Source organism: Mustela nivalis (genome assembly GCF_964662115.1).
Source record: "Mustela nivalis genome assembly, chromosome: 8".
Lineage (NCBI taxonomy): Eukaryota > Metazoa > Chordata > Mammalia > Carnivora > Mustelidae > Mustela > Mustela nivalis.
This window is the reverse complement of record NC_139027.1, coordinates 10,420,385-10,433,917: the sequence shown is the minus strand read 5'-3', so window position 1 is coordinate 10,433,917 and position 13,533 is coordinate 10,420,385. Positions and strand designations below refer to the sequence as shown.

General features: G+C 52.1%; 2 long non-coding RNA genes across 2 annotated transcripts; both read left to right on the top strand.

Annotated features, from left to right (window-relative positions):
• The first annotated feature begins 218 nt into the window (after positions 1 to 218).
• LOC309872116 lies at positions 219 to 8,050 on the top strand. The gene is made up of 2 exons (XR_014315674.1): positions 219 to 741; positions 6,053 to 8,050. It is a non-coding gene; the product is annotated as an uncharacterized lncRNA (long non-coding RNA).
• Positions 8,051 to 8,587: 537 nt separating this feature from the next.
• LOC309872117 lies at positions 8,588 to 12,168 on the top strand. The gene is made up of 2 exons (XR_014315675.1): positions 8,588 to 11,364; positions 11,680 to 12,168. It is a non-coding gene; the product is annotated as an uncharacterized lncRNA (long non-coding RNA).
• The last annotated feature ends 1,365 nt before the right edge of the window (positions 12,169 to 13,533 follow it).

Below are 13,533 nucleotides of genomic sequence, written 5' to 3'. Positions count from 1 at the left end.
TTAGAGGACTGGTAAGGAGCAGCCCCTCACTCCAGGCTGCTTGGGAAGAGGCCTGTCGAAACCTTCGGTCTGGTGGAGCCCCGGGAGAACAGGTGGGCCGGCCTCACGCTCTTGCTGTGTGTGTGACACACTCACTTGGCAGAGGGCGGGGGGGTGGATGGGGGGCATCTCCTCACTCAGACTCTCCTAGCAAGACTCTGGTCAGCTGTGTCCTCTGCAGCCTGTGCTCTGCCTGGGTCCCCCCCCCCCGCCCCCTGCGCCCAAAGCAAAGAGGGCTTTGCTTCTCTTTGCAGGGCCTCGGCGCTGTGGTGCTGACTCCTCTCCGGCATGGGTCTTTGGTCAAGAGCGTCGCCTGGCCTATGAATGCAGCTCACAGCCTTCCAGCCGACCCAGTGCCTTCGCTTCATGAAGTTCTGCACGAGCCCGTCCTGCTCTAGAATCCTGGGAATGGTACAGATTTGGACACTCTCTTCTTGCTGTAATACAAAGCTTTTATTTTTATTATTCTTTAAAAAAAAAAAATGTTTTAAGTAGGCTCCACACCCAGCGGGGAGCCCGTCATAGGGCTTGAACTCAACGACCTTGAGATCAAGACCTGAGCTGAGATCAAGAGTCGGAGGCTTCACGGACTGAGCCACCCAAGCGCCCCAAGCTTTTATCTTCTGATAAGAGTTTGGATGTTCTGTGAAAGCAGATCGAAGAGGAAACAGAGGCGCCAAGAGGTCACCTGACTTGCCCCAGGTGAGGAGCTTACAAGCTGGAGAGCTGGACTTTGAACCCAGCCGTCTCTGATTCTTCTTCTTCTTTCCCGTGTACCCCACGCATGCCCTGTGAGTTCCTGCTCCTTCCCCCCCGCCAGCGTCACCCCTTGCGTGAAGGAAGGAAGGAAGGAGGGTGAACTCCCTCTTCGTCTTCGGCACAATTATGGCAAGTCCTGCCTGAGGCTCTGTACAGGGAGTTCAGGGCTTTGCTCAGAGAAAGCCGGGCCCCTGCCCACCTCCAGCAGGACCTGATGAGTTCTCTTGGAAACTTATGGTTGAAATTTGCGGGTCTAACCTTACAGTCTGCCCTGAAGGCACAAGCGGTTTGGTTGTGCCTTCCTGGAGTAGGTGAGGTTTGGGGCAGGCTAGATGTCACTTGTTTACCAGGGACCCTCCAGGCAAACATCCCGGCTACCGACGAGGCTCATCACCAGGCACAGTAAACTGCCCTGATGGGCCACAGAGATTGGGATCTGAGATGGATTTATGTCCTAAAATCGGAAAATTAGCAGCGGAGGGTTGTTCCCTAGTCATTTTGTCTGGCTGCTATGAACGTTGATAAGGAAACACCATCTCTCTAGGCTCTGGGAATCTTCATTCCTTCCTTTCTGTGTCTTTCTTGCCAGTTGGGACGAGGTCAGCCTTTCAGTCGCCCTTCTGTCCCGTCGAGGCTGGAGCTGGGTATGCAGGAGCCCCCCCCCCCCCCCCGCCTCTGTCCTCCCACGGGCCCGCGGGCCTTGGCTCGGCTCTCCAGCCGGGAACTTGGTGCGGGGGCGTCCTTCCGCTGGTGCCGTAGTGTCACCTCCCGGACTGATCCTGTCCAGCTTCCCAGGACCGGGTGAGGCCCCATGTCCTGCGAACCACCCACAGGCAGTGCGGCCCAGCCCACACTCCCCCGAGTGCCTCTCCAGACCTGGAACGTCTTCCTCTTTGTCTCTGTCTCGTTCTCCAGAACAGATGAGGCTTTGCCTTCTCCTGGGAGCTTGTCTGGGACCCCCCCCCCCAGACTGGGCTTAGGGTCCTGCCCCTCACCTTCCCCCAGCCTGTTTGGATGCAGGGACCGTGGCGGCCCTGGCAGCTGTCTGTCCTCTACTATACAGGGACCCCTGACTGTCCGCTCCTGAGGCTGTCTGTCCCCCCTGAGTCCCTGGTATATGGTCTCTGGTTACTCTCATGAACGAGGGTGCACAGGGAAGTTTCGTTGCTTTCTGGCTGTCTCACGTTCGTCTCCCCCGCTCAGTCTGGCTCCCAGGGCCCCAGCGAGCGGGTTTGAGGGGACTCGCTGTTCCTCCCGCGCTCAGCGCTAGGAGCGGAGGCACACACCTTCCCCTCCGCCTTTCTCAGTCTCTCCAAGTTGGTGTTGAGCCTAGCTTCAGGCCCCACGTAAGATCTGCCAAATTTCTCCTGGCCTGAGCCTGCTGTCCTCTATTCAAACTCAACAGGAGGCCCAGGAAATGGATTGCTGGCTCCTAATTCACTGACAAATTGATGGGATAATTATGTCTCTCAACATCCCAGTGACCGCCGTGTGTTTTTGGGGTGACAGAAACAGGATATGATGGGTAGAGGCGGGGCTCAGAGCTGCCTTCATTGAGCAGAAAGGGAGCAGAGATCGTCGATGTGTTCCGGGTGGAGAAGCTTCTTCACCTTCCAGACTTCCTTCCGTCTCCAGGAGGGTTTCTGGAACACAGCACAGTCAGCCCCAGGACGGTATCTGTGCTGAGGGCAGGTGCAAAGCCTCCATTCAGGGACATGTCCTCCTTTTGTGAGTGCAAACCTGCCACCCAGGGACTTGCATTCTGTCCATTCTGACCTCCCGGGTGACACAGGGTAGCTGGTTTCTTTATACTCAGAGTGCTGGTCTTTATTTTATTTTATTTTTTAAGTAGGCTCTGTGCCCAGCATGAAGCCCAGTGTGGGTCTTGAACTCACGACCCTGAGATCAAGACCTGAGCTGAGATCAAGAGTCGGACGCTGAACCGACTGAGCCACCCAGGGGCCTCATCAGAGTCCTGGTCTTCAGATGCTCAAAGTTAGTTCCTGAATGCACACAGCCACGGGGGACAGTACTGACAGCCTTGGTAGCCAGGACTAGAGGGACAGACAGGTCCTCTGGCTCAGAGGAGGAGCACTGGCTGGACTGGACAGGCAGATGGACTACAGTTCAGGAGGGGGCACTGAGCCGTGCCCCCTCCACAGCTGGCCCGCAGCCTTGGTTGCACAGCCCCATGGTGACCCTGGGCACAGTGTTCCCGTGCCCCCCCATCCGGTGGGCTTCCAACACCACGGGGCTGCCTGCAGAGCCAGCCCCTCCCTGCGGGCCACAGGGTTCTGAACTCTGTGCCTGACTTCCCCTTGCCTCCTTGCCCTGGGTTCTCGCCACGCCCTGGGCTCTGGCTCATGGGTTGGGTTCTGGCACCTTCTCCCAGTGATGCGTTCCCACAGAGAGGCCAGGTCCTCGCTCCCCGTGAACTCTCACCCCCACCGCCGCTTCCCAGGCCCCCGAGCGCTCGCTCCCACCTGTCCGCTTTGGACTGGAGATGCGGCGTTCGTACTTCCTTCTCTTACGTTACCTGGATCAGGAGCCGGACTTCTGCTGAATGTCACGACGAAGGTGTCCTGGATCCTTTTTTCTGCTTTCTCCCAGGTCTTAGCGGAGATGTGTGTCCCGTCTTGTTCTGCGACCTGATTTAACTCAGCTTGACCTCTTGGTTCATTGTGTTCTAGGCTGGGCTTTACACACATTTAATCTGCACCAAATCTTTGAAATGGGCACCGTGATCATGCCAAGTCCCTCGCTCAGTTCCCACAGCTAGTGAGATGCAGACCGGGCAGTCTGGTTCCTGAGTTTGGCTCGGAACCACTGCTTCCTCCCAATCCTCCCAAGATGGGTTAGTTTCTGTGTTTAATTCATTCCTGGTGGTTATGATAGTATCTAGTTCATTATAGATGCTGGATAAAAACGTGCTGAGTGAATAGGTCATGAACAAGTGAATGAGACTTGGCGACTCTCAAAGGAAGGGGTTGCTTTGTGTAGAGATCAGCCGTTCTCAAACTGAAGGGTGCGTCAGAACCCCGTGGGGGCTGCTTCAAAGTCAGAGGGTCCTAGCCCCAGAATTGCCAATTTAGCAAGTCAACACTGAGAATTGCCATTTCTTTTCTTTCTTTTTTTAAGATTTTATTTATTCACTGAACAGACAGAGATCACAAGTAGGCAGAGAGGCAGGCAGAGAGAGAGAGAGGGGAAGCAGGCTCCCTGCTGAGCAGAGAGCCCGATGCGGGACTCGATCCCAGGACCCTGAGATCATGACCTGAGCCGAAGGCAGAGGCTTAACCCATTGAGCCACCCAGGCGCCCAGGAATTGCCATTTCTAAAAATTGCCGGGTGCCGCTGGTACTGCTGGTCAGGGCCCCATTGTGAGGAGCATGGGCTTAGAGTATAGTCACATGTCCTCTCTCAGCAGGGACAGGGAGGGGGGCTGACAGGTGGTCGACGGTTGGTCCAGCTGCTGCGACTAGACTCCAGCTGTGCCTCTCCCAACAGTGAGACCCGCGGCTCCAGCTGGCCTGTCTCCTTCCAGTCTCCTGCCTCAACTGGAATGCCGCATGTGGTGTGGAGATTAATTCGTAACACAAGCTGCCCCTTCTAGATCACCTCCTATACGCTAGGTACAGGCGCATACCCACGAACACCCACACTCACACTTGTATTTTTGCTGTGACATTCTATGTGAAACTCTCAGAATTCATGGGGTCTTCAAAGTTACATCATAAAAATCACAAGGCTTGTAGGCAAATAGGGTCAGAAGCAGACTCAAAATCTACACTGATTGGAAATCTGGCAAAACCATAGAATTAGTGGTGAAAACACCAGCCGAGTACTTAGCTGTGACTTTCTGGACTTGCCACCAGCCACACACGCCATTCATTCTTTGCCACCATAATGGTAAGATTAGGTTCCCGAGACCATTTTTTTTTTTACCCAAGTTAAAAATCCACTTGTGGTATAGCCTTCTTCATTAGCCAGCTGTTTTAGTACAGAGGATGGACTTCACTCACAGCTCCGTGGAAACCATAGTTGTTCTAGAAGCTTCTGAGCTACAATCTGCTATAAAGAAAGGCACGTCCAGCCATTGTCAGTTATTTACCAGGAGCCCTTCATAAACTGGATTGCTTTCTGTGAACACTCTTGCCTGCATCACTTCAAAGGTCTCATGCTAAGAACAAATCCCGCAAACCACCATGACCTCCTGGGTCATAAAATGGGACTGATTCTGAGTTAGCAAAATCTGGATTTGAACTCAGAGCCGCTGACAGCAACATCCCCTACTTTCTCCTGTTCCACCGCCTTTATCAGACAATGAATATGCAATGAGTGAAGCCGCAGCCTTGGGCCCGTAAGGTGTGTTGTGCACAAAGTAGCTGACAGCATGCTTGCCCGGTGATCCTCTGCGACACAGGGGGCTCTCGAGGGCCAGGCTTGTCTGCCTGCAGCACCTGCGTTGTGGCCCATGCAGAGCACTGCTCAATCCAGGGTTTATGAGTGGAATCCTGTTCAAGTCAGTAATAAAAACAAGTCAAAGGTAGAAGTCATTCCTTTAGTAAACAAGTCTTACATTTTCTTTAAGGAGATTGGGAGACTGCCTAGGGGTATTGGCGGTGACATTTTTGACACTTCGGCCTGTGATAGGCTTACTTTCCTGGGAGAAGTTCTGGAAACTTCCTTGGTGCATGTGGCTCAGGGAGTTTTATCAGGGCCCCTGGGGCAGAGGGGCCCTCCTGGGACAAAACCGTGCTTCCTGGATTGCAGAGTGCATTTGGGGACATTGCAGGTGTCTGTGTGCAGGAGAGTAACTGTGGGCACTCTGGGACCAGGCTGTGAAAGAGACAACAGTCTGACCGAGGGTGGCTGGAGGGGTAGATGAAGCCCTGGCCAACCTCTGAAGGGCCGCAGAGGAGCAGAGGCCATTCTCGTGGCCCCCAGGGGCAGCTAATGACTCAGCACCCAGCCTTACTCCCGTTCTTCACGTGTTTGGGCTTCTCCTGACTTTCATCCTCCTCCCAAAGTTCAGGTGACTCGCCCATGATACGATGAGGGCCTTGGCATGAAAATGTCACCCCATTAATCAGCCTCGTGTGCTCCTGGCCCTGCGATCCGAACGCAGTGCACAGTCTGGGCACAGGTCTGGGCTGGGTCCCGAGACGCACAAGCACTGGTCTGCATGACCGCCGCTCCCCGAGCTCAGAGTTCCCATTTGTAAAATGAGGCTCTTATGTAACTGACTTCACAGGGCTGCTGTCGCCTAAAATGAGGAATTCCAGAAGGGTGCCAAGCAGATGGCCAAGCCCTGTCGGCGGGGGCACAAAGAAGTAGACCACAGCGGGCTTCCGGAAGCTTCCAACCTATCTGGGGTGACAAGACACGCTCTGAAGGCAGAGAACCCTCACGGGCACAGTTCCGCATGCCGATGAAGCCGTGGAGAGAGCCGCGATCCATCAGCTGGTTTCCTCCCCGGAACTTGTGCCCCCAAATTCCTTTTTTGAGGGAAGGTGGGATGAGCATCTGGGTATCCTTTTCTCGGCCTCTAGTCATCGAACTGATTGGAAAAAACGGAAAAATGATCTTTCTAAAGTTGCAACATTCTCGTTTTCCTCTGAGTGCCAGAGGTAGGCTCAAAAATGTTAAGCAAAGACGCTCTTGCTCTCGAGAGCTCTGGAAAATGGGGTTTTCTTGCTCCCACCCCAGGCGTGTTTCTCACGCCCCTCCTGCCTCATCCTCTGCAGACACCGAGGGACAGAGCTGGGCAGCAGAGGGACAGGAAGCGTTCTCAGCCGCCAGTCCTGGGACCAGCCCCCAGACAATGGGGTCAGAGCCGCAGGACGGAACCTGTGTTGAGTTCTCGACGGAGCACGGATGCCAGTCAGCAGAACGGGCAGACGTCTCTCCGACGGGCAGGTGGCCGGCAGAGCGTCCCTCCGATGTCTGCCGGTCAGCCTGGCCGTGTGAGCCTCTCCGGCTCTTCAGCCCATCCTCCCTCCGGGGCAGGGGCAGGGAAGTGCTGCTGACGTCGCCTGCAGGAGCCTGCACGTGCCCATCCCAGACGTCACGCTCCTGCTGCTGTGCTCGGCCCACACACCTGTGTCCCCACATGGCACTGGTCCTGGGCTCTCCTTCCTGCTGCGGCTGTGTCCCTGGGTTCCCAGGCTTTTAGCACTTTTGCAGTCGTCTCGAGGCAGGCGGCTGAGGGTGGATGCCTCCGGATCGCGCGCCTCGCCCCTTTCCCGAATCTGCTCCTTGCAGGGGCGTCCGTGCCCCAGCACGTGGTTGGGGATGAATGGGTATCCCATACACCGTGATCGTGCGTGATTCTGGATTTATCCTCGGACGTGAGTGCAGCGATGGGAAATGTCACAGCCTCACACTGCCTTTAAATATGCTCATCACTTCAGAGTCAATGGGAATTTGAATTTCAAGAGCTCGTTCTTTCTCTTTCCAGGAAGATAAAAACAACAACAACAACAGCAACAACATACAGATGTAGTAACATCTGGTTTTCTGGGATGCCCGGCTCAGTCATGCAGGACACGAACACTGCTGCTGTACCCACTGTCCCTTTCTTTTTGGGGGAAGAGTGTAATGTAGGAAATGAAACACTGGTTTTGAATTTCTGCCTCTCTGCTGGGCCTGAGTACACAGATGGTCCCTATAATAATAATAATAATGAAAAAACCAGGTTTTGCTGATAATCAACAGTATGTCAACATTATAAACAAAATATTTTGGTTCTATATCAAAATGAGCCTAGCTTTCATGAAACCAACTCACAGACACTTTCCCCACTTGAGTTTGAAGGGTTAATCGAAATTACCCAGAACAGAATGACATCATCTCAAGCCTCTAGAATAGAATATGGAGGGAGAAGCCAAGGGAGGGGGCTGTGCCCTCATCCTGGAATGGAGTGGAAGGAGCCGGGGAAGTCAGAAGCCTGAGGTTCCATCCAAGCTCTGCCGCTCTGATGGCAAATCCTGAATGAGACCACGAGTCTCTCCGAGCCTCATCATTCTCTTCTTTAAAATGGGAGCAGCTGGGACACCTGGGTGGCTCAGTCGGTTAAGCGGCTGCCTTCGGCTCAGGTCATGATCCCAGAGTCCTGGGATCGAGTCCCACATTGGGCTCCTTGCTCTTTGGGGAGCCTGCATCTCCCTCTGCCTCTGCCTGCCTCTCTGTCTGCCTGTATTCTCTCTGTCTCTCTGACAAATAAATAAAATCTTAAAAAAAGAAAAAATAATAATAATAAAATAAAATGGGAGCAGCCATCACTACATCGCTCATCACCGGAGTTCAGTGCACTGGCGCATGGGAATGTGCCGAGCTCGGAGAAGACTCTCTATAGACAGGTGCTGAGTTTGAAGAGAGAGAGGCTCACAGTGGCGGGTTGCACCAACTCAAAGCTCCAGAGAGTTACAGAGGAGAGTGAGAGAAAGAGAAAGAGGGAGAGAGAAGGAGAGAAAGAGGTAAAGAAAGAAAGGGAGCAATTGATCCAGAAAAACCCCAAGAGAGAGATTTCCTCCAAAAGAAATATTTTGCACAGAAATAAGACCACTTCAAATGGCACCAGAAATAATGGTCCACATTTATTGAACTCTTACGAAATGCCAGCCCCGTGCATTTGCCTGGAGAAGAATCCCCGGTCTCCTCCTGGGGTGGGTATACTCCTGGCTGCAAGGGAAAACTTGGGAATAAAAGAGAAATCTTTTATTTTCAACCTGAGCACCAATGCATTATACCATTCAATGTTCAAAACGACCCTAGTTAGTAGGACTCCACAATGAAATGCTTCCCATATATATTCTCACTTTTTTCCTGGATTCTCATGATTGTCTTTTAGGTCACAGTTAAAAGTGAAGGGACAGGGACACCTGTCCTGATGACCCCATCTGGCATTGTCCCCTACAGCCATACAGGATTTCTGCTGACCTTGCCACTGGCTCACCGAAGGCATTTCTGAAATTTGAAAACAATGATTCTTCCTATTCGAGTAGGGTTTCCTTCTATTTATCAAATGCTTTTCTGTCAAAAGTTTCGTGTATATAACTTTGAACAGTTTTCCCCTTTGCAAATGAGGACCCTGAGCCCCACAGAAGTTAAACGACTTGTTGAAAGTCATCAAGTGGTATCAGTCCAGAATCCTGAGGAACCTGGTGCCCCCACTTCCTTCCATTGGGTTCTAGTCACTACTATTGCATCACAAGCCACCCCAACAAGAGTCATCAACAAGCCCCGGGTGTTACGGCCAGAGATCCCGTGGGTCCGGAATGTGGGAAAGTCATAGCAGGAAGGACTGTTCCTGTCCCATGTTGTCTGGGGCCCCCGCTGGGGAGACTGGAGGGCTGGGGTGACGGGACAGCGGGCGGGTCGAATTATCTGAAAGCTCATCACTTGTCTTGTGGAGGAGGCCAGCAAGGGCTGTTGGTCAGGGCATCTACAGGTGGCTTCAGCATGTGGCTCCTTGGGCTTCCGCACAGCGTGGTGGCCAGGCTCTGAGAGCGGGTGTCCCAAACATGAGCTGAGCAGAAGTCCTACCATCTTCATGACCTTGCCTAGGGGGTCCCATAACCATCCCGTCCGCCGTAGCCACAGTCCTGCCCAGATTCAGGAAGAGAAAAGAGCTCTCTGATCCGTGGGAAGAACGTCCACGTCCCGGGGGATGTTACCGAGGCTGTCTTTATAAAACACAGGTGGCCACACGCTCTAAGACCCCCTATTGAGGGAAGTGGGCTTGTTGCCGTCAGTGGGGTAGGGGGTGCTGCTTTGGAAGAGTTATCTAGGAGGAAGAGGGCAGCCACTGTCCTGGGGGCCTTCCCCACACTTGCTATCTTCAGAGGAAGGACTACTTGGGGGCCAAGGACCCTTGCTCAGTGTCCAGGCGTGGTTCCTCTTCTGCTTCCTGAATGGGGCTCCTGAGTGGTACTGCAGCAGGCAGCAGGCGTTTCTGGGCTAAAATGTGTCCTTTCTGCCTAATTCCACACAAGATATAAGATTGGAGGTGGCTTTCCATAGAGCATGCACATGCATGCCCCCCCACACCACAGAAGATCAGAAACCAAATACACATGCAGAGCATAAAATACCGCAGCTCACGTTAAAATCACACTTACTGTCCTAAATTCATACTTGCGGCTCTCAAACACTGGGTGAAAGCTCTGAGCTCTCTGGTCATCAGGACAGAAGGGCCAGGCCTGCCGGTGAGGTCGGAGGGGCTCCCCACCCCCCGACCCCATCCTCTCTCCCCTCTTGTCTTTCCAAGCATTGCACTCGGCTGTCCGCCCCAGCTTTGCAGTGGCCTTAAAATCTTCTTACTTTTTAAAAAGATGATCATGGCCTGTGTTCGTGACATTTCAGAAGAAGAAAGTAAATCGGAGAGGCCCAGCTGGAGCCATTGTCATGCTGTGGTTGAAGGCTCCGAAAAACGCAGAACATTCCTCATTGTCTTACGGCTCGCACTGGCCCCCCTCCCAGACTCCAGGCCAGGGCACTTGAGCAAAGACACTGCCCACCTCCCACCCTCCAAGAACAAGCCGGAAATCAGCAGAAAAATTAAGATGTGAAAAACGAGTCTGACGTCTCAAAGGCAAAGGGGAGAAAACAAAAGATCACCTTCTCTTTCTCTTTTCCCTTCTAGGGAAAGGTGAATTCTTTGAGTGACTTCTTTGTTTCATGCTGAGCTAACTAATGTGTCTTAATTATCCTAGTCTTTTTTCCTTGCAGAATAAATTCTCTTTATGATTTGATGGGGTCCATTTCAGCAAATGCACAAAAGTGATACATTCTGAGTCCGAAGAAATTAGCCATGAAATGAGTATTGTCAGAATATCAGTGGTTGTCTATTGGGTGTTTTGCGGGGGAGGGAGGACCTATTTATTTATTAATTATTGATTTGAAGACGGAAGTCCTATGGGTTCAGTTCTGAGGTCTGAGTTTAGGGGAGTTTAGGGGAGAACCAGGAGCCTGGGGTTCCCTTGCAGGTGCGTGGCCTCAGACACAGGTGCTTCTAGACCCTGTGTTCCTTGTCTTTACGCCAGGCCGTTCCCAAGGGTAAACAGGGTAGTGTTCAAAAAGCAGAGCACAGGTCCTGGTGCAGAGTGGAATGCTCCATGAATTCTAATCACTATTCTGTCCATAGACAAATCTGATTACATCACCCTTCTGCTTAAAATGCTTCATGGACCCCCTTTCCAAACATTGTAACTTGACCTTCACCGCATTGCTGGAACCTGAATTACCTCTCCAGAACCATCCTTGAGTTCCTTCCTCAAGCCTCGGTGAATGTCTTCCAAATTCTAGAATGTTCTGGGCCCGTTTTCTCTTTAAGGACAGAACAGCCTCTGCTGTTTCCCCTAAGCTTCTCTTCCCTCCTCTCTCGCTCCATCTCAGGTGTGTGATTCCTCCAGCCCCAAATCTGGGTGAGTCTGTGGCCAGTGCTCTCTGCCCCAGGGTCTTGTCCGTCCCTTGTAACCGCACCAGTCAGACAACGTCGTGACCCTGTCTGTTGTGTGTCTGTGGTGGTGGTGGACAGAGTCCTCAGACTGACTTTGGAATCTGGTAAGTAACTGTGAGAACGCGTCTCCCTCTCTGGGGTAGAAAAGTGAATTGCCCTGGACAAAGATGGTGCTTTTATTCTGAAAAGAAATTGCTCAAGAGGCTTGTTCCTTACATAAACATAAAGTTAAGACCCTCTTCCCATTTGCTCTTGGCGAAAACTGAACGAGCCATTAACCCGAATGCAGATGTTTTATTTGGAAAAGTTCTTCTGCTTGGAATTGTAAACGGCAGGGTATGTTTCAGCTAGAGCTGTGTTTTAAGAAGCCGGTGCATTATCCATTCGTCCGTTGAAGGGCATCTTGGTTCTTTCCACAGTTTGGCGACCGTGGCCATTGCTGCTATAAACATTGGGGTACAGATGGTCCTTCTTTTCATGACATCTGTATCTTTGGGGTAAATAATATACACTATGGAGTATTATGCCTCCATCAGAAAGGACGAATACCCAACTTTTGTAGCAACATGGACAGGACTGGAAGAGATTATGCTGAGTGAAATAAGTCAACAGAAAGAGTCAATTACCAAATGGTTTCACTTATTTGTGGAGCATAAGAAATAGCATGGAGGACATGGGGAGTTAGAGAGGAGAAGGGAGTTGAGGGAAATTGGAAGGGGAGGTGAACCATGAGAGACTGTGGACTCTGAAAAACAATCTGAGGGGTTTGAAGGGGTGGGGGGTGGGAGGTCGGGGTACCAGGTGGTGGGATTATAGAGGGCATGGATTGCATGGAGCACTGGATGTGGTGCAAAAATAATGAATACTGTTATGCTGAAAATAAAAAATAAATTTAGAAAAAAAAAAAAGAAGCTGGTGCATTTTTCTCACATCACATCTCATGGTGTTCCTTGCCTCTGTTTGAGTGTGGGATGGACGTTGGTGCAAGACTTTCTTGACCTGGGGGACGTGAATGTTCTTATTCACAGTAGTTTTTGGCAGACCATCAAGGCTGAGATACTAAGGGTCACAGAGAGACAGGCAGGCATTACCCTGTCTGCTGCTGGGGAAGAGGCCATGAACAGCTTGACTAGATCCTGATGTACTATTTACTAGATCATGATGTACTATTTACCTCAAGACGTGTGAAATGGCTAGACCAGGGCTTGGCAAATTATGACTTCATAGACCAAATCTGGCCCGCCACCTCTGTTTATAAATAAAGTTTTATTGGAACACAGCCACACTGAGTCATTTACGTATGATCTAGGGCTGCTTTCATGCTGCAATGGTGTACTTGAGCAGCGCCACAGAGACCATAAGGCCTACAAAGCCAAAGATATTGACTCTGTGGCCCTTTCTGAAGACAGTTTGCCCCCCCCCCCCGGCCAATACCCACTGTGTTATCTGGTTGGGGATCTTGTCTGTGGGTGGCTATGGGGTCCTTCCTGAAGGAGAAGACATTTCCACTGGAAGCTGCCCTCACAAGAGGGCTTGCCCAGATTGTAAATGAGGCCAGGACGAGCGGGTGCTGCTCGCAGAAGGGGGCGTCTTCGTCCTCCCTCCACTCAGGGCCCTAACCCACTGCTTTCAGACCGTCTGCTTCTCCCTTCAGGCCCCTGTCACAGGCCCTGGAAAGGATCGACTTGCTAGTCTTTCACTGTAAGAACAGCAATTGGTTCTGGTGCTTTCTCTCTTGAACCCACGCGGCCTGTGTGTGCTGTCTCTTTCCAGGGTGTTTCTATAGTCTGTAGCAAGGGAGAGAATTTTACTTTTTAAAGATGTATTTATTTATTGGGGAGGGGCGTGAGTGTGAGGGGGAGGGAATGGGCAGAGGGAGAGAGGGAGAAATCCAAACAGACTCCAAGCTGAGTGCAGAGCCCAAAGCGGGGCTCAATCTCACAACCCCGAGATCAGACCAAAGCCAAAACCAAGAGACAAATGCTTAACCAACTCTCCCACTCATGCACCCCAAAGGGGAGGGAATTTCAAAGTCTCTGAAAGAAGAGCATCTTCCTGTTTGGGGTGAGAGAAGGAGGTGACCCCACGGCCCAGGATCATGATGCTGCAGTACTTTCTGGGCACTTACAGACTTCCCTCCACCCACCCGCTCACACCTCTCCACACCCTCCACCCTAACCCACCCTACTTCTCATCTTGTAAAGAAGGGTAGGGAAGGCCACTGCAATCTGCCCCCCCCCCCGTCCTGGGCCCCCTCGCATGGGTGCTCCGTC